Genomic DNA, 20,243 nt, shown 5'->3' with positions numbered 1-20,243 from the left:
TATGTCCATGCCACTCTCTCACTTTGTCCCAGCTTACCCTTCCCCCTCCCCATATCCTCAAGTCCCTTCTCTAGTAGGTCTACGTCTTTATTCCCATCTTGCCCCTAGGTTCTTCATGATCTTTTTTTTTTTTCAGATTCCATATATATGTGTTAGCATATGGTATTTGTTTTTCTCTTTCTGACTTACTTCACTCTGTATGACAGACCCTAGGTCCATCCACCTCACCATAAATAACTCAATTACGTTTCTTTTTATGGCTGAGTAATATTCCATTGTATATATGTGCCACATCTTCTTTATCCATTCATCTGTTGATGGACACTTAGGTTGCTTCCGTGTCCTGGTTATTGTAAATACAGCTGCAATGAACATTGTGGTATATGACTTTTTTTGAATTATGGTTTTCGCAGGGTATATGCCCAGTAGTGGGACTGCTGGGTCGTATGGTAGTTCTATTTTTAGTTTTTTTAAGGAACCTCCATACTGTTCTCCATAGTGGCTGTATCAATTTACATTCCCACCAACAGTGCAAGAGGGTTCCCTTTTCTCCACACCCTCTCCAGCATTTATTGTTTCTAGATTTTTTGATGATGGCCATTCTGACCAGTGTGAGATGATATCTAATTGTAGTTTTGATTTGCATTTCTCTAATGATTAATGATGTTGAGCATTCTTTCATGTGTTTGTTGGCAATGTGTATATCTTCTTTGGAGAAATGTCTATTTAGGTCTTCTGCCCATTTTTGGATTGGGTTGTTTGTTTTTTTGATATTGAGCTGCATGAGCTGCTTGTAAATTTTGGAGATTAACCCTTTGTCAGTTGCTTCATTTGCAAATATTTTCTCCCACTCTGAGGGTTGTCTTTTCGTCTTGTTTATGGTTTCCTTTGCTGAGCAAAAGCTTTTAAGTTTCATTAGGTCCCATTTGTTTATTTTTGTTTTTATTTCCATTTCTCTAGGAGCTGGGTCAAAAAGGATCTTGCTGTGATTTATGTCATAGAGTGTTCTGCCTATGTTTTCCTCTAAGAGTTTAATAGTGTCTGGCTTTACATTTAGGTCTTTAATCCATTTTGAGTTTATTTTTGTGTATGGTGTTAAGGAGTGTTCTAATTTCATTCTTTTACATGTAGCTGTCCAGTTTTCCCAGCACCACTTATTGAAGAGGCTGTCTTTTCTCCACTGTATATTCTTGCCTCCTTTATCCAAGATAAGGTGCCATAGGTGCATGGGTTTATCTCTGGGCTTTCTATCCTGTTCCGTTGATCTACATTTCAGTTTTTGTGCCAGTACCATACTGTCTTGATTACTGTAGCTTTGTAGTATAGTCTGAAGTCAGGGACCCTGATTCCTCCAGCTCCATTTTTCTTTCTCAAGATTGCTTTGGCTCTTCAGGGTCTTTTGTGTTTCTATACAAATTGTGAGATTTTTTGTTCCAGTTCTGTGAAAAATGCCAATGGTAGTTCGATAGGGATTGCATTGAATCTGTAGATTGCTTTGGGTAGTATAGTCATTTTCACAATGTTGATTCTTCCAATCGAAGAACATGGTATATATCTCCATCTCTTTGTATCGTCTTTAATTTCTTTCATCAGTGTCTTATAGTTTTCTGCATACAGGTCTTTTGTCTCCTTAGGTAGGTTTATTCCTAGGTATTTTATTCTTTTTGTTGCAATGGTAAATGGGAGTGTTTTCTTAATTTCACTTTCAGATTTTTCATCATTAGTGTATAGGAATGCAAGAGATTTCTGTGCATTAATTTTGTATACTGCTACTTTACCAAATTCATTGATTAGCTCTAGTAGTTTTCTGGTAGCATCTTTAGGATTCTCTATGTAGAGTATCATGTCATCTGCAAACAGTGACAGCTTTACTTCTTCTTTTGTGATTTGGATTTCTTTTATTTCTTTTTGTTCTCTGATTGCTGTGGCTAAAACTTCCAAAACTATGTTGAATAATAGTGGCAAGAGTGGACAACCTTGTCTTGTTCCTGATCATAGGGGAAATTGTTTCAATTTTGCAGCGTTGAGAATGATGCTGGCTGTGGGTTTGTCATATGAGGCCTTTATTATGTTGAGGTAGGTTCCCTATGCCCACTTTCTGGAGAGTTTTTATCATAAATAGATGTTGAATTTTGTTGAAAGATTTTTCTGCATCCATTGAGATTATCATATGGTTTTTACACTTCAGTTTGTTACTATGGTTTATAACATTGATTGATTTGCATATTGAAGCATCCTTTCATTCCTGGGATAAACCTCACTTCATCATGGTGAATGATTCTTTAATGTGCTGCTGTGTTCTGTTCGCTAGCATTTTGTTGAGGATTTTTGCATCTATGTTCATCAGTGATATTGGTCTGTAGTTTTCTTTTTTTGTGACATCTTTGCCTGGTTTTGGTATCAGGGTGATGGTGGCCTCATAGAATGAGTTTGGGAGTATTCCTCCCTCTGCTATATTTTGGAAGAGTTTGAGAATGTTAGGTGTTAGCTCTTCTCTAAATGTTTGATAGAATTCACCTGTGAAGCCATCTGGTCCTGGGCTTTTGTTTGTTGGAAGGTTTTTAATCACAGTTTCAATTTCAGTGCTTGTGATTACTCTGTTTATAGTTTTTATTTCTTCCTGGTTCAGTCTCTGGAAGGTTGTGGTTTTCTAAGAATTTGTCCATTTCTTTCAGATTGTGCATTTTATTCACATATAATTGCCTGTAGTATTCTCTCATGGTCTTTTGTATTTCTGCAGTATCAGTTGTTACTTCTTTTTCTTTTCTAATTCTGTTGATTTGAGTCTTCTTCCTTTTTTTCTTGATGAGTCTGGCTAATGGCTTATCAATTTTGATTATCTTCTTAAAGAACCAGCTTAAATTTTATTGATCTTTGCTATCATTTCCTTCATTTCTTTTTCATTTATTTCTGATCTGATCTTTTTGATTTCATTCCTTCTACTAACTTTGGGGTTTTTTGTTCTTCTTTCTCTAATTGCTTTAGGTGTAAGGTTAGGTTGTTTATTTGAGATGTTTCATGTTTCTTGAGGTAGGATTGTTTTGCTCTAAACTTCCCTCTTAGAACTGCTTTTACTGAATCCCATAAGTTTTGGGTTGTCAGGTTTTCATTGTCATTTGTTTCTAGGTGTATTTTCATTTCCTGTTTGATTTCTTCAGTGATCTCTTGGTTATTTAGTAGTGTATTGTTTAGCCTCCATGTGTTTGTATTTTTTACAGATTTTTTCCTGTAGTTGATATCTAGTCTCATAGGGCTGTGGTCAGAAAAGATACTTGATATGATTTCAATTTTCTCAAATTTACCAAGGCTTGATTTGTGACCCAAGATATGATGTATCCTGTAGAATGTTCCATGAGCGCTTGAGAAGAAATTGTATTCTGTTGTTTTTGGATGGAATATCCTATAAATATCAATTAAGTCCATCTTTTTTAATGTATCATTTAAAGCTTGTGTTTCCTTATTAATTTTCTGTTTGGATGATTTATCTATTGGTGAAAGTGGGGTGCCAAAGTCCCCTACTATGATTGTGTTACTGTCAATTTCCCCTTTTATGCTTCTTAGCATTTGTCTTATTTATTGAGATGCTCCTATGTTGGGTGCATAAATATTTACAATTGTTATATCTTCTTCTTGGATTGAACCCTCGATCATTATGTAGTGTCCTTGTTTGTCTCTTGTAATAGTCTTTATTTTAAAGTCTATTTTGTTTGATGTGAGAATTGCTACTTCAGCTTTCTTTGATTTCCATTTTCATGGAATATGTTTTTCCATCCCCTCACTTTCAGTCTGTATGTTTCTCTAGGTGTGAAGTGTGTCTCCTGTAGACAGCATATATATGGGTCTTGTTTTTTTTTTCCATGCAGCCAGTCTATGCCTTTTGTTTGGAACATTTAAACCATTTACGTTTAAGGTCATTATCGATATGTATGTTCCTATTATCATTTTCTTAATTGTTTTGGGTTTGTTATGGTAGGTCTTTTCCTTCTCTTGTGTTTCCTGCCTAGAGATGTTCCTTCAGCATTTGTTGTAAAGCTGGTTTGGTGGTGCTGAATTCTTTTAGCTTTTGCTTGTCTGTAAAGGTTTTAATTTTTCCGTCAAATCTGAGTGAGATCCTTGCTGGGTAGAGTAATCTTGGTTGTAGGTTTTTCCTTTTCATCATTTTAAATATGTCCTGCCACCCCCTTCTGGCTTGCAGAGTTTCTGCTGAAAGATCAGATGTTAACCTCATGGGGATTCCCTTGTATGTTATTTGTTGTTTTTCCCTTGCTGCTTTTAATATTTTTTCTTTGTATTTAATTTTTGATAGTTTGATTCATATGTGCATTGGTGTGTTTCTCCTTGGGTTTATCCTGTATGGGACTCTCTGTGCTTCCTGGACTTGACTGACTATTTCCTTTCCCATATTAGGGAAGTTTTCAACTGTAATCTCTGCCAGTATTTTCTCAGTCCCTTTCTTTTTCTCTTCTTCCTCTGGGACCCCTATAATTCTAATGTTGGTGCGTTTAATGTTGTCCCAGAGGTCTCTGAGACTCTCCTCAGTTCTTTTCATTCTTTTTTCTTTATTCTGCTCTGCAGTAATTATTTTCACTATTTTATCTTCCAGGTCACTTATCCATTCTTCTGCCTCAGTTATTCTGCTATTAATTCCTTCTAGAGAATTTCTAATTTCATTTATTGTGTTGTTCATCATTGTTTCTTTGCTCTTTACCTGTTCTAGATCCTCGTTAAACGGTTCTTGTATTTTCTCCATTCTATTTCCAAGATTGTGGATCATCTTTACTATCATTAGTCTGAATTGTTTTTCAAGTAGACTGCCTATTTCCTCTTCATTTGTTTGGTCTGGTGGGTTCTTACCTTGCTCCTTCATCTGCTGTGTGTTTCTCTGTCTTCTCATTTTGCTTAACTTACTGTGTTTGGGGTCTCATTTTCACAGGCTGCAGGTTAGTAGTTACCATTGTTTTTGGTGTCTGACCCCAGTGGTTAGATTGGTTCAGTGGGTTGTGTAGGCTTCCTGGTGGGGGGGACTGGTGCCTGAGTTCTGGTGGATGAGGCTGGATCTTGTCTTTCTGATGAGGAGGACCACATCTGGTGGTGTGTTTTGGGGTGTCTGTGACCTTATTATGATTTTAGGCAGCCTCTATGCTAATGGATGGGGTTGTGTTCCTGTCTTGCTAGTTGTTTGGCTTAGGGTGTCCAGCACTGTAGCTTGCTGGTTTTTGAGTGGAACTGAGTATTAGCTTTGAGATGGAGATCTCTGGGAGAGCTCTTGCCATTTGATATTACGTGGAGCCAAGAGGTCTTTGGTGGACCAATGTCCTGAACTTGGCTCTCCCATCTCAGAAGCACAGGCCTGACACCCAGCTGGAGTTCCAAGACCCTGTCAGCCATGCGGCTCAGAAGAAAAGGGAGAAAAAAAGAAAGAAAGAAAGAAAAAAATGAAATGAAACAAAATAAATAAAGTTATTAAAATAAGAAATAAAAGAATTATTAAAAATAAAAAAATTTAAAGTAATAAAAAATAGAAAAAAGAAAGAAAGAAAGAAGAGGGCAAGCAGACCAAAAAAACAAATCCACCAATGATAACAAGTGCTAGAAACTATACTAAAACAAAGAAGCAAACAAAAAAGAACGGACAGAGAGAACCCTAAGACAAACGGTAATAACAAAGCTATACAGAAAAAAATCACACAAAGAAGCATACACATAAACACTCACAAAAAGAGAAAAAGGAAAAAAAATGTATGTATATATAAGAAAAGAAAAGGAAGAGAGCCACCAAATCAATAAAGAAATCTACCAATGATAATAAACTGCTAATACTAAACTAAGACAAACATAAAACCAGAAACAAATTAGATGCAGAAAGCAAACCCCAAGTCTACAGTTGCTCCCAAAGTCCACCGCCTCAATTTTGGGATGACTTGTTTTCTATTCAGGTATTCCAGAGATGCAGGGTACATCAAGTTGATTGTCGAGGTTTAATCCGCCTCTCCTGAGGTTGCTGGGAGAAATTTCCCTTTCTCTACTTTGTTCGCACAGCTCCTGGGGTTCATCTTTAGATTTGGTCCCTCCTCTGCATGTAGGTTGCCTGCGGGGGTCTGTTCTTTGCTCAGACAGGATGGGGTTAAAGTAGCAGCTGATTAGGGGGCTCTGGATAACTCAATCCAGGGGGGAGGGAGGGCTACGTAATGCAGGGTGAGCCTGCGGCGGCAGAGGCCAGCATGAGGTTACAACAGCCTGAGGAGCACCATGTGTTCTCCCGGGGAAATTTTCTCTGGATCACGGGACCCTGGCAGTGGCGGGCTGCACAGGCTCCTGGGAGGGGAGGTGTGGATAGTGACCTGTGTTTGCACACAGGCTTCTTGGTGGCTGTAGCAGCAGCCTTAGCATTTCATGCTCGTCTCTGGGGTCTGCGGTGATAGCCGCAGTTTGCACCCATCTCTGGAGCTCATTTAGGCAGTGCTCTGAAGCCGCTCTCCTTTGTGCACCTGGAAAAAATGGTCTCTTGCCTCTTAGGCAGCTCCAGAATTTTTCCCGGACTCCCTCCTGGCTAGCTGTGGTGCACTAGCCCTCTTCAGGCTGTGTTCACGGCGCCAACCCCAGTCCTCTCCCTGGGATCTGACCTCCGAAGCCCAAGCCTCAGCTCCCAGTCCCCACCTGCCCTGGTGGGTGAGCAGACAAGCCTCTCAGGCTGGTGAGTGCTGACTGGCACCAGTCCTCTGTGTGGGAATCTCTCTGCTTTGCCCTCTGCACCCCTGTTGCTGTGCTCTCCTCTGTGGCTTCAAAGCTTCCCCCCAACCGCCACCCCCATCTCCACCAGTGAAGGGGCTTCCTAATGTGTGGAAACTTTTCCTTCTTCACAGCTCCCTCCCAGATGTGCAGGTCCTGTCCCTATTCTTTTGTCTCTGTTTTTTCTTTTTTCTTTTGCCCTACCCGGGTACGTGGGGAGTTTCTTGCCTTTTGGGAATTTTGAGGTCTTCTGCCCACATTCAGTAGGTGTTGTGTAGGAGTTGTTCCACGTGTAGATGTATTTCTGATGTATTTGTGGGGAGGAAGGTGATCTCCACATCTTACTCCTTTGCCATCTTGAAGGTCTCCAGGTGTGTATTACTATCATCCCTGCTTTATAGATAGGAAAAACCTAAGTCACAGGGCATTTACGTCATGTTCAAGATCACACAAAGTGGCAAAGTGGGGATTTGAACCTGGGAAGCCTGGTTCTAGACTTATTGCTGGTAACTACCACATCACCTCTGATAATAACAAGAATACACACATATATTTTCCAATGGGTCATACAATGAGATCAAGGCCAAGTGAATGGTCTCTATTCATATGCAATCCATTTTTTTTAAAAAAATTATTTATTTATTTATGGCTGCTTTGGGTCTTCATTGCTCTGTGCGTGCAATCCATTTCTTTCCTCACTTGCTGTGGGCATCTGGAGGGGCTGTGTCTTACTTACCCCCAAATCCCCAGAATGTAGCTCAGCCCTTGATCTATGAATGGATCCCCCTCAGTGACATTGTCAGTTACCCTAGTCTTTGCTGATGATGCTAACAAAGTATTGTTATGCTTGGGAACACCACCTGGATAGAAGTCTTTGTAGATTAAGCTTTGAATTCAGTGCTCCTTGTATAAAACTTGTAGAAATTTCATGAGCTCAGGCCTCCTTCAGGATGGAAGCCACCCAGTTGAGCATCTGGAAAATGTCATTTTCTACTAGTACTTCTTAAAATTCCTGGAGCTGACTGATGGTAGCTTTTTAGTCTTGAAATGAAACTTAGTGATAGCCTACAAGAGAGGAAATGGGTCCAAAGATGTGATGTTATTTTCTGGAGGTTACTCAGACAGTAGAGGGTAGATTCCAGACTGTAAACCAAGACTCCCACACTGTCCAGGGTACCTTTCAACTTGCATATAGAAGGAGAATTTGGAGTATTACAGATTTTACAATATGGGCTTTGCTTATATGTCCCATAACATTTGGATTAAAGCTGAACAATTCAAACAAGTATTCATATATTGCTTTTTTAAGAAATGGCAACTGTGGCTTTAAAAGGCTTTTTTAAACAATGAACATTTTTGAACTTACATGAAGACATTTGTAGAATGCTCATGGACAATAAAACTATGGAAGTATTACTTAAGGCACTCAATGAGATCTTAGTGAATGTTCTGTACAATTAGTATTTTGTTTTGCATACCATAAATCAAGTAAATTTCTACAAAATATTAAAGACATCTAAAACATTCTGAAGTGTATCATTTGTGGAAATTTTTAAGCATCCAGGAAACAAACTAGACAGACTCAAATGATTCTACTAATGGAAACCTTAGAAAAACGGTTTGAATCAAGGTTTGAATCAAGATCCATTAAAATATTACTTTAACAGATAAGCCATTTGTGAAATTGGATTTTCAAACAAATGACTTATCCATATTTTGAAATGAGTGGCTTACAGTTTTGCTTGAAAAGGAAGAAATTCGTGAATTTAGGGGAAAGATATTTTCCTATCAACTATATTAATAGTGGTCAAAGATAATGATTATCAATTAATCGATGCCAGACAATTACTCGATAAATGACCCAGATACACTCTGTTGCTCTTTCCTCAGAACTACCTCTGTCCTTTCCAGATGTTTCTTGTATGGCAATAATCTCACCCTGAAAGAGTAAATAGCTTGTGAGCTACGGCGGGCAGGGACCCTGCCTCTTTCTCTCTATCTTTTAAACAGAAAAGTTGGGTTATTCAGTGTCACATATGGAATGATTGGCAGATTCAGGATTAGGACTCAGCTCTTGTGACTCCAAATTCTGTGGAGATAAATGGGGATCAAACAAATGAGAAAAGCAAAGACTATTTTTTTCTGAACTTGCTCTAGCAAAGGAGTCAGCCACTATGACTTACATTTAGGCAGAGACTTAAAGACAGGCAGAGGAATAGAAAAACTTTATTGTGGAAAAAAGGGAAGGCTTCATATGTGTCCCAATTGGAGGCTGCAGCATGAGGAATTGTCTGGGTAACTAGAAGAAGGACATCCTATGTGATTGGTTAGGGATGCAGATTTAACTGTCTCTGGTTCGTCCTAAGTCAGAAACGGGGACAAAAGTTAGGAAAGCTGTCAGTTATTAATCAAGTCCTAGCTGTTTTGGGTTGATTATTATAGGACTTACTGTTTGGCTTCCTGGACGAGTTGCCGGAGGTAGTGGTCTGACTTCCTACAAGCCTGACTTACAGGTAGCAGGTTGACTTCCTGAGCTGGTTACTGTTGGTAATGGATTGGTTTCTTGGGCTGGTTGCTGTAGACTGTGGGTCAGAATTCATATGGGTTCGTGTGGTCATTTTTTATGTGGTCTGGCCAGTATTTACTTGTATACTCAGTTTATCAGTTCAGTTCTCTTCCTTCTAAATTAGGGGTAGCAGACTTTCTGTTAAGGGCCAGACAGAAAGTATTTTCAGTTCTATGAGCCCTGCAGTCTCTGTTGAAATTACTCAACTCTGACATTTTAGCACAAAAGCAGACACAGACAATATGTAAACAAATGGATTTGGCTGTGTTCCAACAAAACTTTATTTACAAAAACAGACAGTACGCTTGATTTGGCCCTAGGGTTGTAGTTTGCCAATCCCTGTTCTACAGTGAAGAGTGCATAAAATCAACAAATGTGCAAATAAGAGCTGTCTCTTGTGTTGTGACTCATTTCCTTTAGGCTGGTTTTCATACTATTGAAATTATGATCATTGTGGTCTAGTTTCTGAGTGATGTCATAATCAAGAAGCATAGTTCAACAACCAAAAATTTTTTTTAAATTCCATTATTTTTTCCTTCTTGTCAAAGGACATTATATGGTACCCATTTAATAACTAAAGTGATCCTTCTTATAATGTTATTTTCCTTCTGTCTCATTCTTCCATGGCCCAAACTCCATTTTCAGAAGCTCTTATTTGTCAAAACCCACAAAGAACCCCTCTGTCAAGCACAGTGAATCAGCACAGTGAACCATCTTTTTCTGTATATGTCACATGACAGACAAAATTAGGTGAGGGAACATTGTTAAATTGGCAAAGATGGTCTGTCTTTAGTCTGGCCCCCTCATGTTTGCAACATGGCTGCCACAGTTCCAGGCATCACAAATAGAAAAGTATCCAGAGGAAGTAGCAGCCATTTCTTTCTGCATCCCTTTATTAATAAAAACCCTCTCCCACAAGCTTCCTGGCAAACTCATCCTCATGTCTCATTCACCCAATTGCATCACAAGCTCATGCCTAAGTCCGCATTGGTAAGGAAAATGGGACCACCAGGACCATCTTCGATTAAGCAGTAGTTACCTGCTGAGGTTGGGGGTACATCTTGCCTCCTCTGTTGCACATGGCCTTCAGAGAAGGGTGGATGAATGAGTGCAGTTGAGGTTCTATAGGAAGGTTGAGGGAGAGGGGGTCAATATTGAGAAGCCAACAAGCTGTATCTTCAGCAAGAGGCAAAGAGAGAGAACAGTTGTTGCAGAGAAAAGGCAGCAGGAGAAAAGAGAGGATCTGTGAGGAGTCCATCTCTAAGTTTTTAGCATCCCCCAAAGTAGTAACAGTCAAGCCTTCCTCTTCGTGGCAGAAGGCTTGGATTAATTGACAGAGTTGTCTGCCATCTTCCCCTGAACACATCATATATCAGGCAAGAGCAGGTAACAACAACAGTGTCAAATTGGCAAAGGTAGTCTTTCTTCTCTCCAGCCCAATTTTGATGTCTGCTTTCACTCTTTCTATAAATCTCGCCCTCTTGTGCATTGAGTACCTTGCACACTTGAGCAGAAGGAACTCTGTATATGGAGATGGAAAGACCTGGGCATGAACCTGGCGCTGCCACTTCCTAGTCTGTGCCCTCGGGTGAGTTACTTAATGTGATGAATATCAGTTACCCTGTCTGTAACGTGGGAAGATGGCATCCTTTCTTACTCATGCAGTTGTTGTGAGGACTAAATGAAATTATTTTCCGGTGCCTATGGTGCATAGGTGCTAATTAAATATTTTGTTTTTTCTTTGGATTAATCAAACTCATTTGCTCATTGTTCCCTGAAGCCACATGTTTGTTTTATAATATTCTAACTTCACATGCCATTTCTTCTTAATCCCCCCACCCTCCCCCATTACAATGCCTTTCCCTTTCTTCTCCACCTTGGATCTTACCTGCTGTCTGAAATCTGGCTTGACTCCATCTTGCTTGTGAAGCCCTCTTCTCCATTCCAGACACAGGGCACCATTCTCTGAAGGAGCCATCAGAGGCCTGTGGGATTGAGGGCGTCACTGGGAAAGCCCTCAGAGAATCAGATGAGGGAGCTCCAGAAGGTCAGCACTGTCTAGGGGATAAGTGGTCCTCAGGATTATCAGAAAGTAGAACCGTGTGGTTGCCAGGTCTGGGATCAGGGGCTACGTAAAACAATGGAGTAGGACTCCAGGGATAAACAGAGAGAAAAATTATACTGGGAACCTTTAGTTGGAGTCCTGGTCCTTCCACATGTCATTTTTTTTTTTTAATTGATGCGTTATATATGTTATTTGAGCATCAGTTTTCTCATCTTCAAAATGAAGTCCATACCTACCTTTTCATCCCTCTTATCCTCCATGAGAATATTAACTCCAAGAGGCAGGGACTGTATTTATTTTCAACTTACCTATTACATCCAGCTCATAGTATATTACCTGGCACCCAGTAGGCACAATACATACTTGTTGAAAACTAAAATGAGTATAAAATAAGACAGCATAGATGTTAATGTCTGTAAACTTAAGGTATGACACAAATGGAATACATTTTGTTCTCACCACCTCCAATATTAGCATCCATCTCTATGCCCAGTAGGTATGCAGTTTGTGTTGGCTGATAGGCCATACATCCTCTATGCAATGTAGAGCATACTGTGAGGCTGTTTAAATAAAAATTTGGAATCTTTTAGAGTGGGAGAACACCTGTCCTGTGTCAGACCATACCTCTAAATCTTGCCTTCAGGTTGTCTAATGTCTAATGCAGGTAGGTAACATGCATGCCTCTTACCTGCCTCCTTTGCACTCAGGGAAGACATTGTTAATTGATCATGATGCTTTCCATCTGAGTCTGGATGTAGCTTCCACATTCTTTTAAAACTATTTTTACAGGCAGCTGCTACCAACTGATCAGAGTTGATCAGAAGTCAACTTAACTTGAAGTCTATCTGCTATCCCTGGTCTTAATTGAAGAGAACTCTCTTTTTGCTTGTTTATTTTCCTGAAGATCTCCATTGACAGAATCTCCACCATCTCCTTTTGTCAACCATTTATTTGTTTTCTTCTTTTGCCATCAGAAAGATCTCATATCCAAATACAGTCTCTCCTGCTATAAAAATAAAGCTGTCCTGGGAATTCCCTGGGGACACGGATTCATGTTCGATCACAGGTAGGGGAAGTAAGAACCCGTAGGCCGCATGGCACAGCCAGAAAAAAATAGCTGTCCTTATCCTTCAACCCAAACAAATATCTCAAAGAAATGTGATTTGGCTTTGCTTCTAGGAAATAAGAGAAATATCAAAGGGGGAATGAATCAATCCATCTCAGTAATTACTGTGAAATTTATTAGAAACAAGCCCCTCCCCATACAAAGGCCGCACCTAGAACACCAGATTCAACTGCCCCGTTTCTGTAACATGCTGCACTTAGCCACATTTTTTACCTTTTAAAGCACTTTACAAACACTTCTTAATTGATTTATTGCCCTGAAACCAGTTCAGAACACAGCAACAAGAGTGATTAAAAGACCAGAAGAACTGATTTATGATGAAAGATTAAGAATGGAATATGATCTGAAACTTGACCAAATAAAGATTCACGGGCAGACATCTCAGCTGCCTATAGTTACCCGGCGGAGTATGAACTCCAAAGCGAGAGACGAATTATTTCATTCTGCCATTAAGGGTTTCAAAAGAGAAAGCTGATTTTTTTTTTTAAACGAAGAAAAATTTAAGCAGATTGATTCTTTAACAGCTATGGCCTGTCCCAGAAAGCTGCAGACTCAAGGTTGCTGCAGGACCAAGGTTGAGAGCAGAGAATGACTCTCATCTTCTGTCAGGCATAAAACCAAAGCCTCCTTCTATCCCACTGCTCCCATCCTCTTCTCTCCCACGGTCCATTGGTTTTCATATATGATTTTGGAAGACTTTACTATCTTTGTGTCTCTGGGAATAAACTGTGAATACGCGACACTCAACCTAAGGAAAATTACAATATGATCTTCTGTGGAGGATGCTTCCCATCAGAAAGATTGTTTATTGATTATAGGTATGAAAATGGGCATTTATGTGATGACATCTTCCAGATTTTTGGCAAGCAACTCTTCTCAGGTTTGTAGAAAATGTGTACTAATAAAGTCAACAAAATAGCTCATGGATTCTTTATGTTTCAAAACTAACTTTTGCTTAATTTATTATTTTAAGAATGCATTTCTCTCAGCTAAAGATAAATAACGTTTCTTAGCTTCAAATTATTCATTAATTTATAAATGCGTTCACCTAAAAAGCATTAAATGAGTATTTACTATGCACAGTTTATGATTCCGCCAACTTGGGGAGAGAGAAATGTTTTGAAGAAATTAAAGGCATGACCCCTGTCTGCAAGGAACTAATTTAGAAACTAAAGGGGCAAGGAGTCCCAAACTCTTCCTGAGTGCCTTCTGTGGGGCTGAATTCTTCTCATTGGTGACTGAGGCCTGGGACTCTGGCCAGGGTGAAGTTTTGGGAATTGGGCCTGTGTGGGGAATTGTCCTGCCTATTTTTGCCAGATATAGCCAAGTGGAAATCAATGATACTGACCCAGGAGAAGTTGAACTTAAGAACCACTGGAAAAATGAACACTTTCAAATCCCAAAGCATAGGGTCTGCAAAAAGGGTTAGTTTGATGGAGTAAACAGGTTCAAAACATGTGTGGATCCAGAAGGGAACCTGAGGACTTACAGGCAGAGGAGGGTGTCTCTGAAACGGAGTTGTGGTCATAGTGATAAGTGGAAGGTTGCTAAGGGGGATGCAAAGGGGTGGGGAGACAGACAGGTAAACAATTGATTTAGGAGCAAAGGCTCAGAGCTGCCATCTCGCACAATGTGGGGGAGTCCTCTTCTTACAGTGTTTGATGTGAATGGTGTCTCTGGAGTTGGGAAAGCAGAAACACTGAAGACATTATGACAGAGAGTTACAGGGGTGCAGAGGAGGAGACATGATTTTTTCAGAAATGTTTGGGAAGAGTCTTGGAGGACATGACATCTAAGCTAATTCATGATGAATTAACTAGGAGAAGAGAGAGCGAAACAAATTTCAGACACAGGACAAAGCAGCTGCAAATGTAAGGGGGTCTGGGAGAGCATGCATTGTCCTGAGCATGGTCTGTAGGACTGCAGAAGGGAACACTTGGGGGTATAAGTAGGAGTGGTACAGAGAAGGCAGGGGAGAGGTAAATTACTCTATGGAGATCCTCGAACAGCATGTTGGAGTGCAGACATCATTCCCCAGGCATGGAGAAGTCATTGCAGAATTACAAATAGGAAGCTATTTGATCAGAGAATGATTGAGAAAGCTCGTACTGTCCAAGGTATAGAGGGTGGAGGTGAGGTGAGACCAGCAGTGGGGGACCAGTTAAGAGACTGTTGAAATAGTCCAGGCAAGAAGCAATGAGGGTCTGAACAATGTCACTGTAGTGGGAGGAAGAAGCAGCAGGGACAAGATCTCATGGCTCTTTCCCTCATACTTTTGCCTACGTCTGCTTCTTTTCTGATGAATCAGGTTGGATGTCTTTCACATTTATGCTGTCGAGGTCACTGCTGGCTAGTACATGGAAATACCTGGAAATGTTTTATTTTTAACTTGCTTGGGCACAGAGGCTGACAAATATCTAGAACAACAGAACCTGGCATGTCCTTCATCATCTGGCAAAATGACTGCCTTATTAATAGCTGGAGCCAGTTCATAAGCCTTTACCGCATTTCTAACAAACAATTTTCCTTTCTCTGGGATTGATAAATTTGATAAAAATTTGGAGTAGTGTGGAAAGGTTATATGGAGCATATCCCACAGGTTGAGAACCAGATGGATTTTAAGTCATAGATTCTAATAATGTGTGATATTATAGGGAGCCAGACAGAAAAAATTATTACGGCAAGTCCAAAGCACCATACCTACCACAATGTCCTGAGTTTATAGCCCTCCCACCAGATATCTAGTATATAAGATTGCAGTCCAATGCTATAAAAGGACTTATATAGTCTATTCTGAAAAACTGGTACTTCAATAATTAAGATAAGTGGAGGAACCAGGATATAAGAAAACATAAAAAACCTTTAGAAGGTCAATGAAGCCTAGGGAAATAAAACTCAATAGTTCAGGGACAGAAATGAAATGGAGTTTTCTTTGTTTTAGATAGAAAATTACAAGGCGCTGTTTGAGGTTATAGCTGGAGTTGGAGTAGTCCCTTGCTGGAGTGCAATTTAACAAGCCAGCTGGGAATCTGACCCCATCCGCCTAAAGGAAACGGATAACTTTTTGCTGGCTCTTCACCATGATGAAAAGTGTCCCACTAGTAAGGGAACTTCGGAGGGGATGAAAAATTTCAGTGCCTTGTTTTGGGTGGTGAATACGTTGGCAAAACTGGCAAAACTGCACTGTTGGCCATCTCACTTCTTCAACACTTCACCCTTTCTAGTCCAGATCCTTAAAAAAAAAAAAGAAAAAGGGGCTTCCCTGGTGGCGCAGTGGTTGAGAATCTGCCTGCCAATGCAGGGGACACAGGTTCGAGCCCTGGTCTGGGAAGATCCCACATGCCGTGGAGCAACTGGGTCCGTGAGCCACAACTACTGAGCCTGCGCGTCTGGAGCCTGTGCTCCACAACAAGAGAGGCCGCGATAGTGAGAGGCCTGCGCACCGCGATGAAGAGTGGCCCCCGCTTGCCGCAACTAGAGAAAGCCCTCGCACAGAAACGAAGACCCAACACAGCCACAAATAAAGAAATAAATTAATTAAAAAAAAAAAACCAAACACAATGATTAAAAAAAAAAACAACAGATTGAGGATACATACTGTAAAGTGCAAGTGCTCAATCTTTGGCACCTCTTTTGGGGTGATCACCAGGGTGACCAGTTGTCATACTTTGCCTGGAACTGAGGGGTTTCCTGGGATGTGGAACTGTCAGTGTTAGAACTGGGAAAGCCTCAGGCAAACCAGGATGGTTGGTCACACAATTCTGTCTTCGGTCGTTATTGATTAATTTTGCCTGGTTTCTAACTTCATTCAATGGAGTCAGACATATGTACTTGTTTGCATCTGGCTTCCTTCATGCGACACCGTATCTGTGTGAGTTCACTCTTATTATGGCAGGTAGCAGTTCTTTTTAAAATTTTTATTACTGATTAGTGTCCATGGTATGAATATATTGCAGTTTGTCCATTTTCCTGTTGAAAGGCATTTGGGTTCAGCTACTTTCTGATGAGAATAATAAACGCACTGCCTAGCCTGCTTTTATTGTGAGTGTCCTCTAATTTGTAGGAATTAGGAGGAAGGATAAATTACATGCACATCTATAATCAAATAGGGGTTGGTGATTATTCCATTTCCTCAACACAATTTCAGGGACTGTGCCAGGCACTAGGTAAAGAGATTAATTATTTGATTTCCATGCGACCCTACCTCGTACCATAAGAAAGCCCCATTTAACAGCTGAGAAAATTGAGGCACTGAGTGGTTAAATAACCAGTATGTGCCAGAGTTAGAATTTGAACCCAAGCCATCTGGCCCCTGTGACTGATTTCTCAACACTTCGCTCAACGTTTCTTGCAGAAATGAGCAAAATCTTACTAGGATTCAGCTTTAGGTCTCACTGAATATAATATTGCAATCTGCATGGTCTCCATAAATTTGGAAAATTGATGCTTTACTGCCTACCCCAGGATTATAACTGATTGTAGACTCTAAAGTGATGGATACTCATAAGGAATTGAAAAATTTCTTCCAATGGTACAATGGTACAGCCATTCTGAAACCGTGCAGCTCAGATTAGGACTTGAACCCACATTCTTTTAACTGAGATCACACACCTGGTCTCAGGACATTATGAAGCTCAGGTTCTTGATGTCTCATCGCAGAAAGAATTCAGTGAGAGATAAAGTGATAGGTGAGAAGTGGATTTATTTAGAGAGAAACACACTCCACAGAATGTGGGTCATCTTAGAAGGCGAGAGGCCTTGGGAGAAACACGCTCCACAGACAGAAAGTGGGCCACCTCAGAAGTCGAGAGCAGCCTCAGGGTATGGGGTTGTCAATTTTTATAGGGGCGGGTAATTTCATAGGCTAATGAGTGGGAGGAGTATTCCAGCTGTTTTGGGGAAGGGATTGGGATTTCCAGGAATTGGGCCACTGCCCACTTTTGACCTTTATGGTAGGCCTTGGAACTGTCATGGTGCCTGAGGGTGTGTCATTTACCTTGCTGATGCGTTATAGTGAGTGTATACTGAGGCTCAAGGTCTAGTGGAAGTGAACTCATCCTCCATCTTGGACCTATTTGTTTGTTTGTTTGTTTTAATTGGGGTATAGTTGTTTTACAATGTTGTGTTAGTTTCTACCGTACAGCAAAGGGAAGTTGAGTTCCCTGTGCTATACAGCAGGTTCTCATTAGTTATCTATTTTATACATATTATTTAGTGCACATATGTCAATCCCAATCTCCCAATTCATCCCACGCCTCCCTTTCCCCCCTTGGTGTCCATACGTTTGTTCTCTACATCTGTGTCTCTATTTCTGCCTTGCAAACTGGTTCATCTGTACCATTTTCTAGATCATCTTGGACCTATTTGTTTCTAATCAGTTTATGTCGTGTCCTTGGGCTACGTCATTCTTTTAAAGGTTGTGCCCTGCCCCCTTTCCTCCTGTTTCAATTTTACACTTTTAAACTAAAGATCTGCCTCACTTTTTGCCCTGTTTTTATGGCTCTCTGATGTTCCCTAAAGTTCTCTGTACTTGAAACATTATGACTGTCCTAGAGTTAAGGCGTTATGGAGTGTGTTCTGTGTTTCAAACAGTGGGATGCTCTGAAGGGCAAGACAATTACAGGAAATGGAGATCCCGATTTTCTTAGAATGAAAACTACTGTCTCCTTCATCATGCTCCTCAGAACCCTGGTAGCCCACAGACAGGAGGAAGTTTTGTCCCCAGGTCACTGGTGCCTGGGAGTCTGGAGAGAAAGGAGGTGTGAGTATTTTGTGGAATGGAGTTAATCAGCACCATCTTTAACTGAGTTGTTTTCCACCTAAGCCAAATGCTAAAGGTGAAGTGAGCAGATAACAGGAATAATAGCTTTATTTCAAGGGTGAGTCATTTCTAGCCTGAGGCACTAGAGCCAGATTTCAGTTTGACTGCATCACATTCTGGTTTAGTATAGAGATTAATTTCTATCCTGGTGGACTTGCGTGCTGAAACAGTTCTGTGAGATGTTTAGAGGTTTAATCATTAAAGCAGATGATGATCTGTGAATAATCAAAGTTTCAAAGGACTGTGACTTTTAAAAATTTATTTATTTATATTTTGGCTGCACCGTGCAGCAACCAGGGATTGAACCCACACCCCCTGCACTCGGAGCACAGAGTCTTTTTTTTTTTTTAATTTTATTTATTCATTTATTTATTTATTTTTTTATGGCTGTGTTGGGTCTTCGTTTCTGTGCGAGGGCTTTCTCTAGTTGTGGCAAGCGGAGGCCACTCTTCATCGCGGTGTGCGGGCCTCTCACTATCGCGGCCTCTCTTGTTGCGGGGCACAGGCTCCAGACGCGCAGGCTCAGTAATTGTGGCTCACGGGCCTAGCTGCTCCGCGGCATGTGGGATCTTCCCAGACCAGGGCTCGAACCCGTGTCCCCTGCATTGGCAGGCAGATTCTCAACCACTGCGCCACCAGGGAAGCCCAGAGCCCAGAGTCTTAACCACTGGACCACCAGGGAAGTCCCAGGACTGTGACTGTTAAACAAAGGCCTGATGAACAGTAGGCTGTGACTTAAAAATCAACGTTCATCTCAAAAATCTTCTGAGTTCATACCTGCTTTGTCTGTTTCCCTCTCTTCTTAGCTTTCTCTTTCCTTCTTCTCTGTCTGACTCCTCTGTACTTCCTATTCCCTTCAATTTCTTCCACACTTCTCTGGCTCTCTCCTATAATCACAAATTGGCAACTGTATAACAAAAGCATTGAACCCAAGATATTGAGGGCAACCTTTGTGTTTTGTAGTTGAGGACACTGGAGCATAGGCTAGGGAAGGGATTAGAAGTAGAGTCAGAATGGAAACTTGACTTTTGTGATTCACTGATCAATATTCTTATTCAGTATTTGCCAAAAGTATTTAAAATATTGATTATTTTATCTCACGATAAAATAGTATATGGCCCTTGCAAAATCTGTTTTAAACTACAGAAAACTGTAAAGAAAAAAATAAAGATCAGCTACTATCCCTTCACCCAGAGATAACCACCAGTAACAATTTGGGTATATTTCCTTCCAGTCTTTTTCCACTCAAATCAACAGAAAGTACATGTATTTTAAAGAAATAGGATACTGTTATAGAGGCACATTGGACTCCTGACTTTTATGCTTAACCTCTTGTTAGCATTGTCTCATGGCATTAGGTATTCTTGAAAATATCACTTTTTTCAAAATTGAACTATACTTAACTTACAGTGTTGCATTAGTTTCTGGTGTACAGCAAAATCATTCAGTAATACACACACACATATATACACACATATATACAATATGAAAAAGAATATATGTATTTGTATACATATTATTTTTCATATTCTTTTCCTTTGTAGTTTATTATAAGATATTGAATATAGTTCTCTGTGCTCTAGTAGGACCTTGTTGTTTATCTATTTTATATATAGTAGTTTGTATCTGCTAATCCCAAACTCCTAATTTATCCCTCCCCTTCCCCTTTCCCCTTTGGTAACTGTAAATTTATTTTCTTTTTTTTTTTTTTTTGGTCACGCCAGGAGGTGTGAGGGGCTTTAGTTCCCCAACCAGGGATTGAACCCATGCCCTCAGCAGTGAAAGCTCGGAGTCCTAACCACTGGAGTGCCAGGGAAACCCTGTAAGTTTGTTTTCTATGTCTGTGAGTCTCTGTTTTGTAAATAAGTTCATTTGTATCATATTTTAGATTCCACATATAAGTGATATCATATGATATTTGTCTTTCTCTGTCTGA

At 40.3% G+C, this 20,243-nt stretch overlaps 1 long non-coding RNA gene across 1 annotated transcript in view; it reads left to right on the top strand.

Moving 5' to 3' along the window:
• The first annotated feature begins 2,315 nt into the window (after positions 1-2,315).
• LOC309660914 overlaps positions 2,316-20,243 on the top strand; it is a 65,944-nt gene continuing 48,016 nt past the window's right edge. Inside the window, exon 1 of the long non-coding RNA XR_014263714.1 lies at positions 2,316-20,129. This is a non-coding gene — a long non-coding RNA (uncharacterized lncRNA). The remainder of the gene's footprint in view (positions 20,130-20,243) is intronic.

This window comes from Balaenoptera physalus (assembly GCF_965194825.1).
Source record: "Balaenoptera physalus genome assembly, chromosome: 5".
NCBI classification, from domain to species: domain Eukaryota; kingdom Metazoa; phylum Chordata; class Mammalia; order Artiodactyla; family Balaenopteridae; genus Balaenoptera; species Balaenoptera physalus.
The sequence above is the reverse complement of the archived record's forward strand: the minus strand, read 5'-3'. Positions and strand labels throughout refer to the sequence as shown.